A 23,801-nucleotide genomic window follows, 5' to 3' on the forward strand; every position below is an offset into this window, starting at 1 on the left:
AATAACTGCCTTTATGCCCTCTTTTCTCATTTAATATTCTACAGTAAAAATAGTCTCTCAGTATGCTGACATATGTCATAAGGTACTTTGTACATGGGGTCTTGGAAGACAATAATTAACTAATTTCTGAGTTTCGAATGATCTCTTACTTCCTACCTTCCTTCTTTCTTACTTTTTCTCCCTTTTTTCCTTTCTTCCTTCCTTCCTTTTTTTCTTCCTCATGTATCTATTATACATCTCCTGATCTTTCACTAGAATATTCACAATGCAGCTTTACAGCGAGGATAAAAAAAAAAAAACAGCAGAAATAGTTATTGTCCCTTGCTGGCTGTAGGCCATGCTATCACTTAAACATCTCATTAATTAGGTCTTTGAAAGCTGTTAAAAGTCATCTGACAGAACCCAAGCTAGGAAGATGAAAAAGGCCTGTGGCCTGTCTGTAAGAATGTTCAGCAAGTCCCTGAGGTTGTTTACAATGAAAATACAAAAGGTATTCTGTAGGAGTGAGCATAGTGGCTTATGCCACATGACAGCTGAATCAACGAGGCTGATTTTCCACCATTTAAGCTGCCTTATATCCAAGTCCATTTTAGATCAAGGGATAATAAATTGAAAAGATGTTTTGAAGTCACCCAAAATAACTAATGTTCTCTAAGGAGAAATGATTTTAGGGTAGGCTTTGACATCCTAAAAATGCGAGCACCTACAGAGTACCTAAAGGTCTCTGTTGAGAAGTATTTAAACTAACCATTATTTTGTTAACTTTAAAATTGCCTTTCACTGGCTCATAAAACATTTAAGCTATCAAAACTTTCAATTCACAAAAGCCTTTCTTTTAATAACACCAAGTTAGTAGTGCTCAGGGGAACAAAGATGACAAAATAGTTTAAATCTCGAGTTTTCAGTACTTGGCAATAGAAATTTCAATCAATGTTCTCTTTGGTTCTTTATTGCCCAGGATCTTTGGTAAAAGCCAAGTGTTTGGGAATCAGTTAGCCGGTGTGATAAGGTCTTGAGGAAACTTTTCTATGGCAAGAGCAAATCTCACATACACACAGTCCATATGTCAAGTCAAATTGCCATCTTCTCTTTTTCTGGGTCCCAGCAGATAGAGATGCTTCCTAGAAGCCCATTGGAACCTAGACTTCATTATCTAGTTTCCATAAGTCTTTGTAACAACAAAAGGGTTACAGATTATAAAGACTCACTCACTTTCCAGATGTTCAGATATGGCAAAAAAACTCACTTAAGACCCCATTAGTTGAGAATTTATCATAATTTAGAGACAAATTGTGCTGAGATTTACTATTGAACTAAATGGAAAGCTAATAGTGAGTTGTGGTATTTTGTTTTAGGGGCCAGGGGGCTTTAAACCTAGATTGAAAATTTATTAAGCTTTAACTCTGAATTGAGAAACAAAAATCTTTGAGCTTTAGTTGTACCTTGGAAAAAAAAAAGTTAATATCTCTGATTTCAATTTCTTTATTTTTAAAATGAGACATCAAACTAAATAAACATCCAATTATTTTATTCTATGATATAGTTATCTACAATACAATGATATAATGACTACATCTACATATTGATAGAGTAATTACAATTCAGTTTCACCCAAACACTAGTCAAGTTAACTGCCACAAATATAGGAACAATCTAAGCAATACAGTTTTCAGGCTCCTCTTAATTATTCTACCAAAACCACAGTGAGAAGACATTTCAAATTTCAAATATTAAATAATTCAGATTTTTCACTAAAAAAAAATCTGCACATGTTGACCTCTCCAAATAGCCCAATTTAGTTTTTTACTATTCAAACAAAAAAAAAAAGGAACAAATTAAGAACTTATTCTCCAAGGGGCATATACCTCCCTGTTTTAGAATATTTTCTTCTATGCTATTTCACAGCATTCATGCTCCAGTACTCAAGATTAACAGCAATGGAGAGGACAGGTTATTTAGCTGAGAAATTAAAGGGGAGAGAAAATGAATCAAAATTCAACAAATGAGAAATGCAGGAAATAATCACAGATTTCAAAGCTCACACTAATGAGGATATTAAAAAATAAAAATCCTCTGCACCTCTAACACAAGTTATCATCCTGTGCTATTTTAAATATAACATGTTATTTATATTTCAGTGAAGCCAACTGAAGTCATTCCTATATTCAATGTTTTTTTGAACTGGAGAACATTCAGATGCTATTATCTTAGGGAAGAAGAGCACGTAGAATATTCTCACATTTGTCTTCTTACTTTAAATGTTTTCTTTTGTCTGTCCCTTGAAAAGCAATCTGAACAATATTTCTCAGTGAATCAAACTGGGAATCTTTGTGATGTCTTTTATTTGCTATCCACAACATAGATTACCTTGCTCTATTTAAATTATACAAAAATTCTTGCCACAGTAGCCTGGCACATTATGAGACCCCTGCCTGCTCCCTGGGTTGAGCTCTGGAGAGGTTCTGTTACCTGGCATTGCCAGAGAGGAATGTTGGGGAACAGGGGCCCCTTTAGGATATAGTCTCAAAGTTTCTAAACCCTGAAGTGAAAGGAGTTTTACACACACACACACACACACACACACACACACACTCAGATATGTGTTTTATGTAGGTATACACACACATATGTGTGTATATATGCATATATACGTATATATAGACTGTCAAAAATATTTCTTGAACCCCTTCTTGGAATAACAGAAAGTAATACAGGGTATCACTATTGATGTGGTGAATGTTCTTTAAAGAAAAGAAAGAGGAAAGGAGAGGTAGCGGAGAGAAAAGGAAGTGAGAAGGAAAATTAATTAATGAAGGTGAAACATATGTTTATGAGGGACACATTTTCACCATTTTACAGATGGCACAGAGATTGTGTGTTGCCCAAGTAACTCAGTGTCACTGCCAGGAGGAAAACATATGGTTCTGATTTCCAGGCCTTTATAACCACAAGGCCATAATCCTTCCCAAATGAAAATAAAGCGATTTCCCAATAGCGAATGTGCGGTTACTGTAGGCGATGTCTCATTTTTATCCCTCACCTAGTTGCCTTTCTGTCAAAGACAATTTCTAGGCCATAAATAGATTCTCCTTCACATTTCTCCTCCAGAAGTCTAATAGCTTCACTCAGTAGCCTTGAAGAATATATAATAGTACTGCGGGGCATGACCAGGAATCCATTTGGCCAATTGAGATAGATAATAAAGAAAAACGGAATTTTTTTTTCTTTTTCTTTTTTCCTCTTAGTGATGTTGGTTTCTTAACTTAGCTTCATGTTTCCATAATTGTTGAAATTTTAGAGAATTTAACTAGTTTAAAAGAAATTCAGATTTTTTTTTCTTAATAGAAAAGTAAATATACTAAAGAGAGACCAAAAAACAAGAATGATGTATAAAGGCCTTCAAAAACTATAGACTGCTTTTCTGAGAGTTACAAAGTCCTCAAAAAGGAGAAAAAAATGGGAACACAATAGCTTGTTTGAGAGTGTCAGGAGTTAACACATTTTCCCCTATGACAGGCTTTATCATATGATTCCTGAGACCACATGCTTCCAAATGGAAACAAACACTAGTCTGTAATTCTGAGCCCTTGCTGTTCTTTAATCAGATGACAAACTTTTGATGTAAATACTGGACTTTTGAAAATTTTTATTGTACTATTACTATAGCTAAAAATCTTTCTTGAAGATTTTAAAAGTCCATAAAATATTTCATCCCCAATACACCAGGAAAGTTGCCTCCCACCTCGACTACCTTCAAAGGACTCTGACTCTGGATTCCATAGACCAGTTTCATTGGGATGAGCACTAACCCCTAATAGAAGGGAAACAGTATTTCTTGCTCTGGTTCATCATGCCCTCACTCAGACTTCTGGGGGAAACCTCCATAATAAAGCTTCAATTTCATAAACAAAGTCTCTTTTACAAAAAGGGTATTTGGCATACAAAATAAATAGCAGATATAGAATGGTTACTCATTTTCTAAACCAGAAAATGATATCTAAAATGAGAAATTCAAACGCATGTATTAATACTGAAAACATAAAACAGTAACCTGTAAAGATCATTATAATCTCCTCCAAATGAAAGAATAGGGAATCTAAATAGATTTTTCATTTATTAGGCTTTACCTGCATTGGGCCCATAAAAATCTAGATGCTCTAGAATACCAGGAAAAGTCTTATGCCTTCTTAGTCCTTTAAGATGTCATATTCTCCTAGCAATTTTTCATTCTGGTGGTGCATTATTCTCCTCTTAGGAAAAATGCAGAGGCAAGTAGTACTATCCATTGGGCAGCCAAAACCAGCTCAGGGACTCTTGGGCTCTCAAACTCCTGTAAAGAGTGCTATTCAACCACCTGTTCTTAAAAAGAGAACTACAAAGCACAGGAGGTACCCAGGAATTTGTGGTCCAATCATAGGCTTACCAAAGTAAACTGCCCTATATCCACAGATGCAATTACTGCAGTAAGGAAAAGGACATTTCTTGTTAGATATTGAAGGAAGTCCTGTGTTCCAAATCAGGAGGGATGCTTGCCTAGAAGCAAGAAGCCATTTCTCTTCAATCTTTTTGTAACATACCAAGGAGTGCACCTCTTCTGGATCCATTGCCAAACAACTTCAATAGCCAACTGCATCACAGGAACAAAGACCAATAAGAGATTGCAAAATCATTCCAAAGTGTGAGTCCTTCAGTGCTAAGCCATAGTGTACATCCATCCCCATGAAGCCAGAGTATATATTCAGCTCCATAGACACTGTTCAAATATTATAGAAAAGACCAATAATTGAGTGTATGAATTCATTTAATTCAATTCAGCAGAGATATATTAAGTGCTTATACTCAAGACATAGGTTAAACTATGGGAATATATGGATTAAAACACACACATACACACACACGCAAATATACCTAACACACAGTCTTGCCTTTAAAGAGTTTACATTGTGTGGGAGAAATATAACATTTATACTGAAAATCATATATACGATAATTAAAGAATGAATCATGTATTAAAAACTGGGAGATTCAGAAAAGGTTTTATTCATAAGTATCATCTAGACTTATCCTTGAAGAAATGTAAGGATCCTGAGAGGTAGCAATAGTGAGGAGGGACATTCCAGGTTAGGGGAATGGAGGAGAAGAGTTACATGTTAATATTTAGAGGCAAGAATTGAAATGTTGAGTTGGCAGGAACAGTAGAGTTTGACTGAATGTGGAGTTCATGAAGAGAGATTAAAAGCAATAAAAATAACAAAGACTGATATCCCAAACTATTGTAGCAACTCTTTTTCAGTGAGACAAAAACCCATTTTATCTTATTACTACTTTTTATCTTATTTTATCCTATTAATACTATTAATTATCTTATTACTAATTATTAATCATATTACTAGCTATTTATCACATGCAAATAATATCTTAGATTCACAGGATTAGTTTGATAGGAAGAACCAAGTACCAAGAACTTTTGTGCCCAGTAACATAATTTCTTAGTAACATTGCTTACATTTGGCTAGCCAGAGTAGAGAATATGACATGACAAAATCTATTGACAGGATGTCACCATGGATCCAACTCTGTTTATCTGTCTTATCTGACTCTTTCCCATTAAGATTCCTTTGTCCATCCCTTTTACTCTGTCCTCTGAAATAACACTGTTATTCAAAAGCTACCTTTCATCCTTCACCTCTCCCAATTACCCTCCCTTCATTTCATGGCTTTTTTTTCTCTAGTCATCCTTTCCAATGTTTTCAACCCCTTGCCTTAGAACTTGCACTCTCCTTGGTCACTACTGTCACTTAAAGAATTTCTCTACCAATGACACTTAACAGACTCCCCTCATTCAGAGTTTACATGAAATACTTAATCAAGTCCATATTTTCGTTGTGGCCATCTAACAATCACTTTCTCCTTCAATTATTTCATTATCTGCTTCATTATCTTCTTCCTTACTACTCAGCTTTTTTTCATTGGTGACTTCAATCTTCACAATACTCATACATCCAATATCCTGGCCTCCAATTGCATTGACCTCCCCACATTCTCTTACATCTCATTTCCACTCTAAAGCAGTAATAAGGGAAAGTTGGGGCAATGAGGTGATGCAGAAGATAGAGAGCCTGAGGCTAGGTTTCAGGAAAACCTAATTTTGAGGTCCTGAGCAAGTTGCTTTACTCTCTTTGCCACAGTTCTCCCATCTGTAAAATGGAGGAAGAAATGGCAGAAGAAATGGAGAAGGAAATGGCAAACACATCCAGGATCTTTTCCAAGAAAACCTCAAATGGAATCAAAGAGTCAGACACAACTGAAGCAACTGAATAACAGTAGGAAAGGAAGTGGATTTGGATCACCTAAATCTATGAGTGCTGGAGTAAGATTCAACATTATTCTTTACTTAATGAGAGGCATTGAATGCCTTTGAACAGAAGAGGAATATAACCAGATCTGTACACTGAGAAGATTACACAGGGCATAGAGAATTAGAGACAGAGGGAGAAATTAGAGTTAGGAATTATTTACTAACTACTTGGGAACTCTATCAATAATCAACAAGATGTATAAAGTACCTATCATGAAAAACAAAGTGTTAGAGGCTGCTGAAACAAAAACATAATAATTCTCTTTTAAAATACTTCATATTCTATTGAAAAGGTTGCAGTATACATGATTTTGAAGATTATATACAAATAAATACAAGTTATTATATCAGGAGAGAGAAAATGCTTATAACCAGGAAGATCAGGAAAAATCTTACATGAAGGAGTTGACCCTGCACTGTGCTTTAGAAGTTAAAGAGTCTGTTGAATGGAACTGAAGAGAGAGTACTTTCCAAATAGAGGGGATCTCATACAAATGCTAGGAGTTGGAAAATGAAATATTATGTATGGAGAACAGGTAGAGGGGGTAGTTTGACTAGGGAAAGGACATAGAGGGCGGTAATAGGAAAGAAGAGTGAAAAGATAAATGAGAGTCAGGTTGTAGAGGAATCTGAAATACAGGAAGAACTTTAATTTTATCCAAGACAGGGCCACTGAAATTTTTGAGTGTCAGATCCATTTTAAGAATAATATTTTTGGGGGAGCTGGGAGGCTCAGTGGATTGAGAGCTAGACCTAGAGATGAGAAGTCTTGGGTTCAAATCTGGCCTCAGACACTTCCTAGCTATATAAATGGAGATTTTGAATCCTTGAACTTCACCCTCCCTGAAGTCCCTTAATATTTCCCAAAATTCCTTTTAATCTCTGCACCATGTTGTATAGTCACATTTGTATAAGTTCTGAGGCTCTGCTCTTTCTCTCTTTTGCTCTCACAAGTGGGCTGGGTTAGATAGCTATCTTACTTTAGTTATTATTAATAAAACTTTTAAAATATAATACTTACTTCTTATATATTAATTTTAATCTCTACATAGTTGTATGACCTTGGGCAAGTCACTTAACCCCCATTGCCTAGCCCTTACCACTCTTCTGCCTTGAAACTGATACTTAATATTGATTCTAAAACAGAAAGGATTAAAAAAAAGAATGTCACTTAGTCAGTAAAGTAGAAAATTAATTGAAGAAGGAAGAGATTTCATGCAATGAGAACAACTAGGAAAATATTACAATAATCTAGGAGAGAGGTGATGAAGGCCTCAACCAAAATAGAATGAAGAGATCAAATGCAAAAGAAAATGAGAGGATAAGATCAAGAGATCTGACAATAGACTAGAACTAAAGATTGAGAGAAAAAGGCCTTATCTTCAACATAATGAACCTGCATGACTAAATCCTAATTACAACCCCCAAAATGGAGAAGTATGAAGGGCAGATATACATAGCAGAAAATATAATGAGTTCTATTTTGGACACATTGAGTTTGAGATGCCAGTGAGAGACATCAAAGGGAAGATATTCAACCAAAACTTGGTGATGTGGAGTAGAATTCAGAAAGGAGATTAAGACTAGAAACATGTAAAAGTCAACTACCTCAAAATGATTAACCATGGAACATGGAGTACTGATAGAAAAGAAAAGAAAACTTAGGATAGTGCCCTAGAGAATGTTTCTACCTAATGGGAGGAATTCAGTAATTCAATAAAGGAAACTGAGAAAGAGTAGTCAAACAGTAGGGTTATGGAAGCCAAGAAAGGAAGGATATCTGAGAAAAGGATGCTAAGAATATGAATAAGGGTATTTGGAGTAAAACTGAGGAATTACATTCAACAGGCTTTTTTATTATATTTTTCCCAATTACGTAGAAATACAATTTTTAATCAATGCTTTTAGGTTTGTTTTTTTTTTTGTTTTTTTTTTGTGTTTTTTTTTTTTGCTATCCATGTTCTCTCTCTTCCTCCCTCCACTCCCCCCAAGAGTAAAGGCTTTTTTTTTTAAATGAGTAGAATCAAAAGGATTTAGTAACTAGAGCAGATGTGTAGGTTATAAGGGTTGAGAAAGAGAGGACTTAAAAGATGACACCAGATTTTCAAACCTGAATAACTAAGGGAATGAGAATGCCATGAACAAAAATAGATGTCTTGTTGTTCACATCTTGAGTTTGGGGTACAAGTTTAATATGTAGATGGAAAATAACTAGAATCCAGTTTTTAATGTTATTATGAAGTTCACAAAATAAGTTGGTATTTATCCCCAAATCACCTATTTAGTATTCTTTACCTTTTGAATCCTTCTTCTACCTCCATCAAAACTCTCATTCTCTTGGAAGTTCAAGTTAAGAAGACAATCTGATTAAATTTTTCACATTGAAGTGTGAATTGCTAATTACTTGCCCTGACCCTAACCCTGTTAGAGGTGTATGTTTGTTCTATTACCCAAGTGAATTATATTTTCTTATGATTCCTGAAAGTGTAAGAATTATTTGGGGGGAGAGGGTTAGGATAAAAAAAAGAGCTTTAAAAAAGGGAGACTTCCTTAAATTACATTATTCAGCTTTTTTCTTTCTTACATCCCTACGAAGAAAGCAAAGCATTTCTTTCACTCAGTTTTCCTATCTATTATTGCAAAGGACAAAATATATGCCTAATTATTATACAGCACAATGATGATTACATACCATTAAATATTTATGAGATTAATTTTGTTCTCTTTTATTTGAGTACAATACTAAACTGTTCTCAGTGTATGCTCAGTTTTTATGGTTTGTTACTCATGTAACTGAAAATTTAGGAGGAATATCTTCTAGCACTGTTCTACACAAACTTGTGGCTTTGAGAAATAGGGTGTGAACCACAGAATCACAGAATCTCTAAGCTGGAAAGGACCTCTGTGGCCATGTAGTTCAACCCCTGCAAGAAAAGGAATATCTGCTTACTCTATTTAAAAAGTAGTTATCCTGCTTTCCTTTGCAGGGGGAATCTGACTGAGTATTAGCCAAGGATCTGAGTTAATTGAAAATGTAAAGTCTGAAGTCCTCTACTGATGTCTCATCTTATTATGGAGGTGAAATTAAGTTCTTAAAACTAAGCTAGTCGAGCTCAAGGGTTGGCAGGTCCTGCTCTAGGACTAGTCAGAAAGATCTAAATTCAAATTTTACCTCAGACACTTTCTAGTTATGTAACCTTGACGAGTCATTTTAATTCTGTTTGTCTCACTTTCCTTAACTATAAAATTGGGGAGACAGCAGCACCTACATTCCAGAGCTGTGAAAACTAAACATACCCAGTTCCTTTATCCAGTCTTCATATGATACGAATGCAGGATCTTTCGACTCTATGAATATCCTCCTCTAAACATTCTCCATCTTAATCAAAATCCTTTCTAAAAATTGTACCTAGAACTTAAAATGATATTCCAGATAAGGTTAGAATAGGGCAATAGAGTATTTTCTCCTTTTTTTTAGAAAATATGTCCCAACTAGAAATAATTTCTCCCCAGACCTGGAGTGATCCGTCCCAAAATTAAATTAACATTTCAAATCAGAAAAATGGATTAGGATTATGCAGATGAGAAATGTTATATTCAAATAGTGGTGTTGACTTCATGATGGACCACTCTGGCTTATAAGAGTGGTGGTTAGATGATATGACTACATTGCTTGGGGGGGAAATGCTAAGTATATGCCTTTATTTTCTTCTTTTTAATAACATTATGATCTGTATGAGCAGGGACTGCTTCATTTATTGTGCTTGTATCTCCATTGCCAGCAAAGTGCCTGAACACAGAGTAGGCACTTATTAAATGTTTTGTTTTGTTTTGTTTTGCTTTTCTAAGAAAACAAAGTGCTTCTGAAATTGCTGTCCACATTGGGTGTTAGCCATCCAGTTACCTCTTTACAATTCTTTCCTTAGGATCAAAGACTAGAAAAAAACAAAGAACTAGACAATTGTTTTAGCTGAAGAATAAGTACAGTCCCCAAACTGGTGGGAAAGATTGTGGGAAAATGACACATCCCAGAATCTCTGGGGAATATGCACATGCCTTTCAAATACTTTCAGAGAGACATTTACAATAAAGTCATCCAATAGAAGAGGAGAAGTTGTTCAATTTGAAGTTCCTACTCTTTGTCATGGGAAAGCAAAGAAATTATTTGCAGAAAAAGGGCCAGCATTTTCCTTCTCCCCACTGCCCAGTTTAAATAAAGTATTCAGTAACCCTTCTCTTACCCCATGCAGCTTCATGTGATCACAATATAAATATTTTGCTCATCTTGGTGCTTTTCCAAGCTACAACAATTCATTTCCACACAGAGGCAGAAATCCATTTCAATAGCTCCCTATCTTATGTGTCAACCCACTCAGCTGGGCCTTTCCCATTCCCAGCTTTGTCCTGTTGCTCCACTCAGAAAACCCTGCAATGTCTAAACTTAGAAATTCTGGATTTGGGTGCAAGTTTTGTGATGCAATATTAAAACCAATTTTCCAAATGAAAATTAAAAAAAAAACAATTGTACAATATCTATAAGATCATACTCCAGGCTATTTTTTTCCTATATCTTCTGAGATTCTCTAGATTTTTCAACTAAAATGTTGAATCTTTCTTAGTCCCCCCCCCATTATTTCCTTTAATCTCAATAAGCTATGGGTTTAGACACTGACTCCTGCAAGATTTTTTCCCCTCACCTACCAGATTGTAGGTGGGGAAGTATAAGCTTTTTTGTTTGTTTGTTTGTTTTTCCAAATAGTTTAGCAAATTTTAAAAAGGATGCTTCAATTTAACTGATGCTTCCAGTCAGAAGTGTGTTCTTTCCTCCAAAGTCAGATATTGTTTTGTTACTTCTTTATGTTTCTATTATATGGTATGTATTGTTTTATATTATATGTAGCATGCTATATAAGTTGTATATTATATATGTGATGTGATGTGATGTGATGTTAAGTTATGTTATATTTGAGAGCAGCTAGGTGGCATACTAGATTGAGTACCAAACCTGGAATCAAGAAGCTTCATCTTCCTGATTTCAAATCTGGCTTCAGATACTTACTATATGACCTTAGATATATGACCCTAGACAGATCATTAACCCTGTTTACCTCAGTTTCCTTGTCTGTAAAATGAGATTGAGAGGGACATGACAAACCACTCCAGTCTTTGCCAAGAAAACTCCAAATGGTATAACAAAGTGTTAGACATGACTAAAAATGACTGAACAGCAGGTTTTATTCAACATTATGATGATGATGTATTTGTAGAACTCTTTCTATAGTTTTAGCAAAGATTTAGAATAGATATTCTCACTCTTTTTGTATTATAGAGAATTTTGGCAGGCTTGTGAAGTCTATGAACTTGTTCTCAGAATAATGGTTTTTAAATGCAAAAAATAAAATACAGAAGACTACCAGGGAAATCTATCACATTGAAATACATTTATCAAAAAGAAGAAAAAAATTAAGGACACTGGGATCAGGTTAAAAACACTCATTCCAAAGGAAAGACTGAAAATTCCTTGAAGATGGGGACCATTTTGTTTTCGTCTTTACATTTCCAGAGCAAAAAAGGCACTGGAAATGCTTATTGAATTGTGCTGAATATATTGTCCCTCCCTGGTGTTGACCTGCTCAATATTATTTTATCATTGTCAAAAAGTTTTGTTGGGTATCTAGTGTGTTCAAAGGATTATACTAGTAATGGTAGAGGAAAGAAGGGTAGAAAATATATTTGCTGACTTGAACAAGTAACTTCTTCAAGCCTCAGTTTCCCAATCTGTAAAATAAGAGATCCAAACAGATGAGCACTGAGCTTCCCTCTCTAGATTAAAATCAATGATGCTAGAAACACTTGAGGAGCTTACGATTTATTGGGGAAAGGTAAAAAATGCAGACCCATATGTGAGTGTATATATGTAATTAATATATATATATATACATAGATGTTTGTGTACTTATAGATATAAGTATATAGATATACATTTAATATTATATTTGTATATATATTTATTATTTTTATATATACAAATATATGGTTAGATATCTGTGAAGGAGGTTAAGGGAGGTGGGTAGAAGGATTGGAGGAATGGGAGAAAGGAGAGAGGAAGGTAGAGGAAGTGAAAGGAATGTAGGGATCCCCAGCCCTTCAGGGGCTCCAATAAATGATCAGAGAGCACCTTTAGGGTTTTGAATAGCTAGGTTTTATTTAGATTAGGAAAGGGAAAGTCTAGGGAAAACTAGAAGGTAGGAATAAGGGGGAAAAAGCACCAAGAGAGAGCTCTGCAGGGTTCAGCCTTGGGCTGGTGAGAGCAGAGCACTCCAGGGTAAAGAGCTGCAGGGTAGAGAGAGCTCCAGGGTAGAGAGTAGAGCTTCCAGCATAGAGAGAGAAAAGGTGCCAAACTTTCTCTTTTATACTTTCCCTGACACCTCCCACAAAGGAAGTGGAAGGTGTCAGGGGAAGTTGTAGCAGAGAGCCCTGGGAGTCATAGTCATCTAGGTTTTACATTAATTCCAAATGACATATATCAAAGAAGCCAAGGTCATCCCATGTATTCCAAACCCTCACCAGTCATCTTGACTTTTTTCTTGCCACTGCACTTCAAGGACTTTGGAAGAGAGAACAAGGCTGATTTCATGCAATTCTGCCTCATTTTAATCCAATAGATGCTAGAGTCAAAGGACATCATCAGTGATGTCACTGTGGTCCTCTGAGTACAATGGACAACAACCAACCAATGAATAACATGTCAGCAAGTGGAAACATAGAAAAAAAGTTGAGTTAAAAGCCACAGAGATTGTTGAGGATAGAACATGTTTTGAGTTTATATAGTAAAATTTTAGGATGCATGAATAAAAATAAAATAGTGTAATTCTCTATTCCTATAATCTTTATGGATGTACTGTCCTGCCTTTTTAGATTCTAAGGACTTGGAAGGATGAGAAGAAGAAGAGAAAGCGGGAGGGACTTTAGAGGCAGCAAGAGAGTAGGAGGGGTGCCCTAAAACATGATCTGCTATTAAAACAGGTTGGGTTTATAAGCATCACTTCTCAATCTGACCCGCAAGGTGTGATGATTCAACACACCTGTGGTTTAGGCTACAAGATCACTCATTGCCTGGGTGCCAGTTCAGATAGGGTGGAGAACAATCTGTCCTCTTTAAGGCCTTAAGCATGTGCAAAGCTATTAAAAAAATGCAGGTTTTTTAAAGGTGTAGTTTTATTTACACAAACTATATCCCACCTTTCATTCTCTTCTCCACCAATGTAATCATTTTTATTCCTTCTGCTTACAGCAAGAATAATACAAAATGCATTCCCCTATATGAAAAGTTTCTATTTTCTTACTTCACTTTTACAATGTCTTTATTCCAGCAACTATAATATTATACGACGCCTGACTTGTATTTGCAGAGAATAACATATTATATGTACTTTCTATTGCCAAAAGATATAGAAAGTTTTGTGGAACTATGGAAGGGGAAGGAGCAATAGGTTTATAACCAAGGCAATAAAAAGTTTATTTGATTTCTTCTCTTTTACACTAGTTGCTGTTACTTTAAAAAGTCTGCTGGCATTTAGCAGGCAATAAAAAAAGGGGCAAAACAAACTGTTCCTTCTTTCGGATTGTGCAATTTTAGTGTTCTCCCTCTTAAAGTGGCTCAGCAGGCTTTGGAAAAATGCATGTTGAACTACCTTCTGTTTGGAAGGCAGTGCAGTAGTTGTTGGCAGCAACGTGGATGAGCTGGAGTACTTATGTGAAGGGGATGTCTCTCAAAACTGCTCTGAAGGGGGCAGCTGGGTAGCTCAGTGGAATGATAGTCAGGCCTAGAGACGGGAGGTCCTAGGTTCAAATCTGGCCTCAGACACTTCCCAGCTGTGTGACCCTGGGCAAGTCACTTGACCCCCATTGCCTACCCTTACCACTCTTCTGCCTTGGAGCCAATACACAGNATATATTGTCCCTCCCTGGTGTTGACCTGCTCAATATTATTTTATCATTGTCAAAAAGTTTTGTTGGGTATCTAGTGTGTTCAAAGGATTATACTAGTAATGGTAGAGGAAAGAAGGGTAGAAAATATATTTGCTGACTTGAACAAGTAACTTCTTCAAGCCTCAGTTTCCCAATCTGTAAAATAAGAGATCCAAACAGATGAGCACTGAGCTTCCCTCTCTAGATTAAAATCAATGATGCTAGAAACACTTGAGGAGCTTACGATTTATTGGGGAAAGGTAAAAAATGCAGACCCATATGTGAGTGTATATATGTAATTAATATATATATATATACATAGATGTTTGTGTACTTATAGATATAAGTATATAGATATACATTTAATATTATATTTGTATATATATATATTTATTATTTTTATATATACAAATATATGGTTAGATATCTGTGAAGGAGGTTAAGGGAGGTGGGTAGAAGGATTGGAGGAATGGGAGAAAGGAGAGAGGAAGGTAGAGGAAGTGAAAGGAATGTAGGGATCCCCAGCCCTTCAGGGGCTCCAATAAATGATCAGAGAGCACCTTTAGGGTTTTGAATAGCTAGGTTTTATTTAGATTAGGAAAGGGAAAGTCTAGGGAAAACTAGAAGGTAGGAATAAGGGGGAAAAAGCACCAAGAGAGAGCTCTGCAGGGTTCAGCCTTGGGCTGGTGAGAGCAGAGCACTCCAGGGTAAAGAGCTGCAGGGTAGAGAGAGCTCCAGGGTAGAGAGTAGAGCTTCCAGCATAGAGAGAGAAAAGGTGCCAAACTTTCTCTTTTATACTTTCCCTGACACCTCCCACAAAGGAAGTGGAAGGTGTCAGGGGAAGTTGTAGCAGAGAGCCCTGGGAGTCATAGTCATCTAGGTTTTACATTAATTCCAAATGACATATATCAAAGAAGCCAAGGTCATCCCATGTATTCCAAACCCTCACCAGTCATCTTGACTTTTTTCTTGCCACTGCACTTCAAGGACTTTGGAAGAGAGAACAAGGCTGATTTCATGCAATTCTGCCTCATTTTAATCCAATAGATGCTAGAGTCAAAGGACATCATCAGTGATGTCACTGTGGTCCTCTGAGTACAATGGACAACAACCAACCAATGAATAACATGTCAGCAAGTGGAAACATAGAAAAAAAGTTGAGTTAAAAGCCACAGAGATTGTTGAGGATAGAACATGTTTTGAGTTTATATAGTAAAATTTTAGGATGCATGAATAAAAATAAAATAGTGTAATTCTCTATTCCTATAATCTTTATGGATGTACTGTCCTGCCTTTTTAGATTCTAAGGACTTGGAAGGATGAGAAGAAGAAGAGAAAGCGGGAGGGACTTTAGAGGCAGCAAGAGAGTAGGAGGGGTGCCCTAAAACATGATCTGCTATTAAAACAGGTTGGGTTTATAAGCATCACTTCTCAATCTGACCCGCAAGGTGTGATGATTCAACACACCTGTGGTTTAGGCTACAAGATCACTCATTGCCTGGGTGCCAGTTCAGATAGGGTGGAGAACAATCTGTCCTCTTTAAGGCCTTAAGCATGTGCAAAGCTATTAAAAAAATGCAGGTTTTTTAAAGGTGTAGTTTTATTTACACAAACTATATCCCACCTTTCATTCTCTTCTCCACCAATGTAATCATTTTTATTCCTTCTGCTTACAGCAAGAATAATACAAAATGCATTCCCCTATATGAAAAGTTTCTATTTTCTTACTTCACTTTTACAATGTCTTTATTCCAGCAACTATAATATTATACGACGCCTGACTTGTATTTGCAGAGAATAACATATTATATGTACTTTCTATTGCCAAAAGATATAGAAAGTTTTGTGGAACTATGGAAGGGGAAGGAGCAATAGGTTTATAACCAAGGCAATAAAAAGTTTATTTGATTTCTTCTCTTTTACACTAGTTGCTGTTACTTTAAAAAGTCTGCTGGCATTTAGCAGGCAATAAAAAAAGGGGCAAAACAAACTGTTCCTTCTTTCGGATTGTGCAATTTTAGTGTTCTCCCTCTTAAAGTGGCTCAGCAGGCTTTGGAAAAATGCATGTTGAACTACCTTCTGTTTGGAAGGCAGTGCAGTAGTTGTTGGCAGCAACGTGGATGAGCTGGAGTACTTATGTGAAGGGGATGTCTCTCAAAACTGCTCTGAAGGGGGCAGCTGGGTAGCTCCTTGGAATTATGGTAGGTAGGCTTTGAACCTAGACCTGAGTTCAAATACTACCTGAGACATTTCTTAGGTGTATGACTCTGGGCAAGTAACTTATCCTCAGTCTACCTTGATATTCTTATCTGTAAAATGGGATAATAATAGTATTAAGCTCTTTGGGTTGTTAATAGGGTAAAATGAGATAATATGTGTAACGTGCTTTGCAAATCAAAGTGCTTTATAAATTGCATGTATTATTATCATTAATTATTGATTTTAAAGATTTCTAACATGCTTAACATATATTATCTCAATTTGATCCACTTTGTACAGGGTTTGACAAATAATCAGCATTCAATAATCTGTTAACTGATTCTTAAAATAACCTTTTGAGTCAGATATAATAAGACAGATATAATTTCCCTTTTAAAAATCAGGAACCTGAAGTTGAGAATGATCAAGTGATTTGACTAGCCAAATTTATCTTTTAAAATGTAATGATTATTGTCCTTCATTCTTTAAGAGGACTATAAAGGCATCATTAGTGATGTCTTTTGACTTAAACATAAATTGGATTTAATTGAGGTAGAACTGCATAAAGTCATCAGCTTTACTCTCTCTTCTAGGGCCATTGAAGTCCAATGGGAAGACAAAAGTCAAGAGGATTGATGCTGGCCAGGGATGCAGTGGATGCATCCTTGGATGCCTTGGCTCCTTCCATGTCTGACCAAGCTTTGATTACTCCACAGCACCTGTTTCCTCCACATTCCTAGCCACTGGAACAAATTTTCTCATATACCTCTTCTGCTAGAAGAAGTCTTTACATGCCTGGAGTAGACACCTGCCTTAACTCACCAAGTCTGAGACTTGTTGGTTACCTTTAAAATGATTTAGGCTTCCTAAGATGGTTTTCCCATAGTGTGACCACTGTGCATGATACTAGCCACAGGTGAGAGTTAAGTGGTAAGAGGATATCAAAGGAGGAAAGACGCTCTTAAAAAATCTCAACAAGCCCTCCTTGGACACCTTGTGTACCCTTGATGGCGAACCTATTACCCACATGTTAGCACTGACATGTGTAACCATTTTTGATGACACAAGGCTGCATGTGGCTGCATACAGAGAAGTATGGAGCCACATGCTGAGGATAAAACATTTGCTGTAGTGTAGTGTAAGTTAAATAATATCAAGACCAACAAAAGAAACCAACTGACAGATGAACAAAGAAGTCACTAAGCAGGTAAGTTAAATAATTCGTTTTTGGTTTATTAAATGCAGTGATATATTACAATTATACATTTTTATTTTTTAAACTATAAATATTGTGAAATTATGTTTTTTTCTCAAAATGACACACCACCTGAGTTATGCTCGTTTTTTGGTGAATTTTGACACACCAAGCTCAAAAGGTTGCCCATCACTGTTGCACACCATATTTTAATGGGAATAATATGACTACTATGGAAGGATGTTTTGCATGACTTTGCCTAACTAATTGATATTATATTGTTTGCCTTCTCAATGGCTGGGGCAGGGTGAGTAGGGAAAGAGAGAATTTGGAATCCAACATTTTTGAAAATAAAGATTAAAAGGTTTTACAGGTAATTGAGAAATACTTAACAAAACAAATGCAAATATATTTTTAAAAAATAAAAGAAATGAACAACTCCTTAAAAACTATAAAAGGGAGGATAAAACTGATTTAATCACTCCAGAGGTTTTCTGTAAGAATTAGAGATGTAGGAAATATGACCTTGGCATTGCTAATCCCATTCAACAAAATATCCAGCAAATGCAGGGCTCTGTTCTTGACAATGGTGATATAGATATAGAAATGAAATAAGCCATCCTCCCAGAGAACTTACAATTTAGTGGACTTGGGGGAATTGGAGAATAATCATACAAAGAGCAATGATATAAGGGAAATAAAGGTCAGGGCAAAAAAGAAGCCTCCGGCTGACAGCACGGAAAAATATTAGATGGAGAGATTCTAGGATGGTACAGCCAGAGCTGGAAGGGATCTCAAAGCTACTTACTCCAACTCTCTTATTTTACAAATGAGAAAACTGAGGTTGAAGGATTTGAAATATCTATGGCCACACAGAGTATCAGAGGCATGACTTGAATCCAGGTCCTATGATTCTTGGTGCTGTTCTCTTTTTACTGAATCATACTGCTGAAATAATATATTACAAAAGGAAGAGGACCAAATAGATTTTCTTCAGGGGAGGGAATCAAAGGGCGTGAGTTCAAATTTTGCCTTGACACTTACTGCTTTTATGACTCCAGATTTCTTTCTTATCTCTGATTCTCAATTACCTTAGTTAGACATTTGATGACTTCTAAAATCCCTTCTAGCATTGAATTTCAAATCATTCCTCATTGCCACCGGAGTGTCTTTCATCTGCCTATGGTCCTGATTTTCAACTCTGTCATTCCAATAATTATTTAGTAAGTGAGTATTGTCTTTAATTCTCATTTTTTGATATGTTACTCTGTAAAAGAACTCTTTCATACAAAAGCTCTATTCCCCCACCTAGATTATAAACTCTTTAAGGGCAGGGACCTTATCATCATTTTAAAGAATATTGCTTTATAGCAACTAATAAAATTCTATGGCCATAAAAGCACTCAGCAATGCCCTTGACTGATTTGGGGTGTTATAATGAATATGATGACCTAGATTTACCACAGAATCCATGAGTATCCAGTGCCAGTATATAAAAGGAATTGAGGTAAGCCAATGAAACCCAGACACACCTGGGATCTTCCATCCCTGATACACTCTGTTTCACCTGTCTGTCTCTTTTAGGTGGTTTTTCATGGGAAATGATAGAAGGAGGAAATGATCTGAATTTGCTGTAGGGTAGAGACATATAGAAACCAAACCATCCTTTCTAATTCATGAAAAGAAAAGTCCTTCTCGTGCTCCAAATCCTTCTTAATAACTTGAAATACTTCTCAGGCCTGTCAATGAACTGTGAAGTAATGTGAATCACTCAGCCTTGTGATTGGAGGGAAACAAAAACAAAGAAATCAACAATCTATGCCTCTTTGTTCTCGCATTCCCTTTGGAGGAGCTGAGAGGGTATAAACTGACCAGGTTCTGAGGATCCCAGAGGATGGGTCAATTAAGAATGTAAATAAGTCCTAGCTTCTTGCCAGTGTAACCCTCAAGATATATATTTCTTTTTCCATTCAAAAGGGTTCCTCTGTCATCCACATTCTTCCCTTGCCACATTCTCAGAGATTGCCCTACATACACTTATGTTATAAATGATTTCAAACAATTTAAACTATCTTTTTGGAAGAAAGGGGTGGGATGGAAACCTATGATTTTTTCATATATAAGGAACTCCCAGTGTGGGAATTCCTTCTGTGAACGCTGTTGTTGGATAAATCTATAATGTAAAAGTGAAAGGATTGCCTCCATTCCTGGGCGATTATTGAATGATTTTTAGAGAGTTACATGATGAGTATGTGTCAGAGGCGACATCTGAACAGGTCTTTAAGACTTACAAGCTGGCTTTCTATTCATTATTTCAGACTGAGTTTTAACCAGTTTTATTAAATACCAACTTTTTGCAAAGCATTGTCCCTGGCATTGGGGAAGAAATGAAAGTAAATTACATTATGTCACTGTCCTCAGGAGTTTATGATCCAGAAGGGGAGATATGGCAAAATAACTAAAATAGAAAGGAAAAGCAGAGAAGCCCATAAGAACTTTGGAGTATCAGGATTGTTTTCCCTCCCCAAACAACTTTGAGATAGAGGAATCTCTCAACTGGCTTATAGATGAGAGAATGGCTAGAGCTGTTCCAATTGAACCTCCAAGGAAACCGGAGAGAGAATTAGAAATAAAAAGATGTTCCTGACCTGATACAGAGAAAAGGGAAAAGAACCAGAAGAATAATCTATACAAAAACATAAACATTAGAACAATGATCAATTTTGAAAGATCCAAGAATCTAATCCTGATCAACTAAATGTTTAACTATGATTTCAGGGAACTGATCAACACAAATGCTACTCACAAAACGACAGAGGACTAATGAACTAAGAAATTAATTTTTTGACATGACCAATGTGGAAATTGCTTGACTCTGCTCTTGAAATAGTGACTCTCTCTCTTTTTTCACTCTTTTCTTTCCTCCCCCCAACCCCAATTTCTTTCTTTTGCTCATTTGTGGATCTTCCCCCTTTTTTTAATAGATGGGAGGAAATAGACAGGAAAATAAGTTTTTGATAATTAAAAAAACACTAAAAAAGAAACTCTCTTCACACTCACAGAAGAAGTTCATGGTGATGATGTGTTCCTTTCTCATAGGTAAGGAGCTTTTAATATATGCTGACTAGCCTGATTGCCCAGGCGACTCTATTGCATATGTTAGCTGGAGCATGAGTAAATAAACCAAATTGCCCATATATACTTGATTTTTGTTCTCTCTGTTATCCACATCAAATGTGATAAACTCATAAACGAAATGGAAGTAAATAACTAACAAAGAAAATCCAGACAATACCAATCCCAAAACATAAACCTGCAACTTTTCCATCTAAGAATGCCGCAGCACATACTCTTTACCTATGGGTTGTGCAAACCAGCTCAAAGTACCATATACAACCTGCTATGTAAGGATCAAGACAAGACAATAGATATTCCCATTACATAGATAAAGAAAAAGCCCAAAAGAAACCACCCACCCAGACTAAGGATTAATGTGATTGAAGTTCTGGAACTAAATTTTCTGATCTTCATCAGCTACATTCATCATTCACTTTGCTCATTACTTAGTACCCAAGCTGATCCTTTAGAGACATTTGAGCTAGTTCATAAAGTCTAACAAGTCTAACAAATGAACTGATAAGATTTGATTTAATTAGGAGACAAGTCCTGTTATTCCACATTCATAGGCTTCCTGATTCAGACAAGTCTCTCCTGTCTTTTCTGTTCAGAACTACTCAGGAAAAAAAAAATGTTTTTCACTTAACAAATACATGCTTGAAACTGGAAAGGGTAGGTGGTTTGCTTCTAAAGCCATATTACTGGTTTTCAGTGAAACTTTGTAAAATCCTAGACAATAGATTAGACCTTGATGAATATACAATATTTACTCAGCATTCATATAAGGTATTTTAAAGAGAATACTGTTTGTACCTAGTTCAAACTATGACCCTATTATTAGTCACCTTGCTATGAAGACTTGCAGTAGTCATCCAGTTTTAGAGGTTACTTATTTAACATTCCAAGGATCTATAATTTTGTCAGTATGGATTCTCTTCCCTAAATTAACAATAGATCACAGCACACACAAGTCACCTCTTAGTAGACAGCCTTTGAGAATTGACTGTTGCTAAAATTCTCATATCCTCATCAGACAACCTGGTGATGAGTCTCTTCAGTTTTATCTAGGCCTATTGGGATGGCAGAGATTCACTCTATCACTCAAAGACTTTCCACCTTGGTTGGATTTACTCTCTGAAATCATAGCTTTAGTAAATTTAGCATCATCTTCAAGCTGTATTAAAATATTAAAGAAAGACTTTGTTGAGGAGGCAATTTATTCCTGGGAAATAATAAAAGCTTGTCTCCCCTTGAATCAAAGAAACCTAGATTTAAATCCTTGAGGGTCTTCTGGTTGACTTTGTCCTATTTTACAAATGAGGAAACTCACATGTAATAGGTAAAATGACTTTTCCAAAATCACACAGGTGTCAAGAAATAGATCTGGGATCTGAACCCAAGTCCTTTTCTCCTGAATCATGTATGAATTTCTATACAAAATCAGTGGTAATCATTACAAATAGCTTAATAAGGTTATAGTCTGGTGTTAACCATACTAAAAGGAGAAATAAATTTTTTGTTTACTGTGAATATCAGGGCATATAATATATACCATGAATCAGTTACACAGGATTCTTCAACAATTAGAGGAATGGGAGATGGCTAGGTGGCTCAATGGAATAAGAGCTATACCTCGAGACAGGAGGTCCTGGGTTCAAATATGGCCTCAGATATTTCTTTTTTTTTTAATTAATTATTTATTTAGAATATTTTTCCATGGTTACATGACTCATAATTTTTCCCACCCCTCTTCCCTTCCCCACCTACCAGAGCTAACAAGCAATTCCACTGGGTTATACATGTATTATTGTTTAAAACATATTTCCATGTTCTTCATAGTTGCAGTAGAGTGATCTTTTAATGCCCAAATCCCCCATCATATTCCCACCAAATTATGTGATCATGATCGATCATGTGTTTTTCTTCTGTGTTTCTACTCCCACAATTTTTCCTCTGAATGTAAATAGCGTTCTTTCTTTTAAGTTCCTCAGAATTGTCCTGGGTCATTGCATTGCTGCTAGTAGAGAAGTCCATTATATTCGATTGTACCACAGTGTATCAGTCTCTGTGTATAAGGTTCTCCTGGTTCTGCTCCTTTCACTCTGCATCAATTCCTGGAGGTTGTTCCAGTTCACATGGAATTCCTCCAGTTTATTATTCCTTTGTGCACAATAGTATTCTATCACTAGCATATACCACAATTTGTTTAGCCATTCCCCAATCGAAGGGCATCCCCTCATTTTCCAAATTTTTGCCACCACAAAGAATATGGTTATAAATATTTTTGTATAAGTCTTTTTCCTTATTATCACTTTGGGGTACAAACCTAGCAGTGGTATGTCTGGATCAAAGGTGTTATACAGAATAATAAAGGTTAATAGGCTAATAAGAGGCTTGTATTTGAGGGCCTGGGTGGTATCAACTGGGTCTTATAAACAGGGAGACTATAACTTTGTACAGGATGATTTGGGTCAGCCAGAGACTGTGTGGGTCTGGCTGAGATGTTTTAGTCTGCTTCCCTGTTGATACGAGGCTCCCTTGAGAGGAGGAGTAAGAAGCCCCTCCCTTCTGGAGAGAAACTTCAAGCCCACAGGAAGTGAATCTGGTTCCCTTCCTGGCCAAGATGGATGCCTGGTTTAGCCCTCAGGAAACAAAGGAAAGTTATCTTCCCCTTTAACCTTGGCCCCAGTTGATGGTATAATAAATCAACAGAAGCTCTTTGAATAAAGGCCAAGGGGTTTATTAAGCCAAGGGTAAGCTGAGGGAAGAGGGTTAAGGTCAGGGAAACTAATTGCTAAAGGTGAAGCCAGTGCTGGGGGAGGGTGACAGAAGGTAGGGTCTGGCTAAGGGAACCAGCCCCTCAGCCAGGGATAAATTTCACTGCCGTGATGTAGAAGGGTTGAGCAGATTAACAAATGAGGGTGGTGGCTGGATTTAAGGTTGTCCCTGCCTGCCTGAGGA

This window comes from Gracilinanus agilis, chromosome 5 (genome assembly GCF_016433145.1).
Source record: "Gracilinanus agilis isolate LMUSP501 chromosome 5, AgileGrace, whole genome shotgun sequence".
Classification (NCBI taxonomy): Eukaryota; Metazoa; Chordata; class Mammalia; order Didelphimorphia; family Didelphidae; genus Gracilinanus; species Gracilinanus agilis.